General features: G+C 40.7%; 1 protein-coding gene across 1 annotated transcript in view; it reads left to right on the plus strand.

Moving 5' to 3' along the window:
• The window catches only part of FNBP1 (formin binding protein 1), a 207,839-nt gene that overhangs the window by 63,569 nt on the left and 141,753 nt on the right, over nucleotides 1-2,517 (plus strand). The gene's annotated exons all lie outside the window — the stretch shown is intronic.

A 2,517-nucleotide genomic window follows, 5' to 3' on the forward strand; every position in this document is an offset into this window, starting at 1 on the left:
TTGGTTAGCAGTCGAGTGCCTTAGGCACTGTGCTACCAGAGCTCCCATAAGGGCAATAAGAACACATACTATCTCACATTACAAGGAGTTCAGAGGAAGGGAGATTCCAGGGTCGGTGTCACAGTTAAGTGATAGCATCATCAGAGGGCCAGGTGCTTTCCATCTTTTGGTGCAGCCATTCCTGGCATATCAGTAATGTTTCCTCCTCATAGTTGCAAGGTGGTTGCAAGATTGTTGCAGCAGTGCGAAGCTTCACACGCAGCTATGACCACGTCAACTATAGAAGGGAGGAGTTTATTAGGTAAGAAAACCTTCCTCGATAGCTGATTCCCTACACCTCATTTATTTTGAATCTCCATCTAGTTAGCCACTGTGATGTCACATGCCCATGTCCTAGCTGCAAGGGAGACCGGGAAGGTGATCTTGTAACAGGAAGGATGCTCTGCCAAAAGGAAGAAGGGTTGGGATGGCGGATAGCTCCTGGATTGGCAGCCAAAAGTGTATGTTCCAAGAGATATTTTACAGAAGTAGGGACTGGAAGAACAAGCCTGTCTTACAAAGGACTTTAATCGACTAATGGAAACTCTCATCTGAACCCATTTTGAATGCCCTGTGTAATGTTATCTTGCATATCTGGTTTATTATTTGTCTCTGCTGACTAGCATGCTTCCTAATTTGGTATGCACCTGGAAAAAAAGGACCTTTCAGCAATATTCACCTTTTAGCTCCAGCACTCTTCTCAGGAAGTTTTTGATTGGTCTAGTCTAGCCTGTTGTTTTGGTCCTTTGGGTCACGTGCTTACTTGTGGCAGTAGAGTTGTGAGTTAGGGGATCCCTTCTTTTAGAAAGGGATGCCAGCATATATTTGCTTAAAATTGGAAATGAATTAATTGATAAGATTTTTGGTAGGAAACCCTTTTTATTCATGTTCACTGAGTTGCAGGTACCAGAACCTTTAGAAGTATTTTCTTTGGTATTTTGTAATATTTTGCACTGTACCCCAATCTGTAAATATTTAGAAATAAATCAGGACTTTATTTTGTTCTTTAGCCTTTAGATTGTCTTCAAAGTGCTTCCTGGTATTTAGAGTGTGTTTTTGCCTTTTCTCCCTCTCCTTTGTTTTTCCTCCCTTGGGTTGGTCTTGAATTTGTGTCTTGGGGAGAGAATTAGCCGTGGAGAATGGTTGTGTATGTTAGAGAGTACATTCTCCAGGGTTTAAAGAAATGCCAGAAAGCTGAAGGAGGGGAAGGAGGCTGAATCTTTGCTTCTGCTGATTGGGCAGGCTCAGGAAAGAGGCCAATTCGTATTTAGACAGCCTTCAGTGTCCAAGCTGATGCATAGAAACCAGGAAATGAGCAAGTAACTTCCATTTCCAGGTGAAGTTAGACACTGATGATACTGAACCTTTGTTTTAAATTCATGCATCTTACAGTCACGGTTTGACTGAGCCTTCCTTGACTTCTGTCACAAATAGACATCAAGTATTTTTCATTATGAAGAGCAAGATTTTGCTTTCTGTGACTAGTTTCTGCTTTCATTAGAATCAATTCAGCCCACCACAGTTGCAAACTAGGTCCATTTTTCTGAGCCTACTTTTTATAGGGTTACCATCCTTCATACTTTCCTTCTGCTTAAGATACTTGCCTATCTGGGGGAGTACTTTTATGTTAGATATTAAAGTTAAAAAAAAAAGAAAAAATTAAAAATAAGCGCTCTTTAAAATGTGTCTTCCTTCCATGAAACCCTTATTCTTTGTGATCTCCTCTTGTTTACTCAGCGTGTTCAGGCCAGTTATAGATGTTTATTTTTAATTTAATTTTTTTTTTTTTTTTTTTGCTTTTACTGTAGTCAAAGGACCAGAGGAGAACTAAACATGACTAAGGTATTCTAAGAACATTGAAATAGGCCAGAAGTTTATTGCTGTCTCTTAAAGGAATTAATTCCATAGCAATTTCCCCTCCATCTCATCTGCTCAGACTCCAGCATAGTTAAAATGCTGGTGCTTTTTCTGTAAGTGGCATTTCCCCTCTCTCTTTTCATCTCAGGCTGGAGGGTAAAATTGCAGTACATTTGGTTTGGGCATCCCTGCATTCCTTAGCCCTGGGCTTGCTTTCTGGGCCTTCCAGTTTGTTGTACATCCAACATCAGCCTCCCTATTGCCCTTTTACACAATATAATTATTGTTATAAAAGGCCCAGTGCAGCTTTTCATATTATGTGCGCCTTTTACATTCTTTTTTTTTGTTGTTGTTTAATTTATTTATTTTTATTTGGGTGAAGATTTACAGAGCAAATTCACTTTCCATACAGCAGTTCACATACACTTTTTCTCATGTCATTGACCACAGTTTACCACAATGCAACCGCTCCCCTCCCACTTCCTCCCCATAGTTACCTCTTCCCTGTGTCCATCTCTCCATGGACTCCTGCCCCCTGAGCTGTCTCCCTGTGCATAAGCAGCCCTTCCTTCTCCCATGATTGTTCTCTCTAGGGCGTGTGTCTACTTGAGGTAAATGTTT

Source organism: Orycteropus afer, unplaced genomic scaffold (genome assembly GCF_000298275.1).
Source record: "Orycteropus afer afer isolate SDZICR_OR568_19922 unplaced genomic scaffold, OryAfe1.0 scaffold00123, whole genome shotgun sequence".
In the NCBI taxonomy this organism is placed as follows: Eukaryota; Metazoa; Chordata; class Mammalia; order Tubulidentata; family Orycteropodidae; genus Orycteropus; species Orycteropus afer.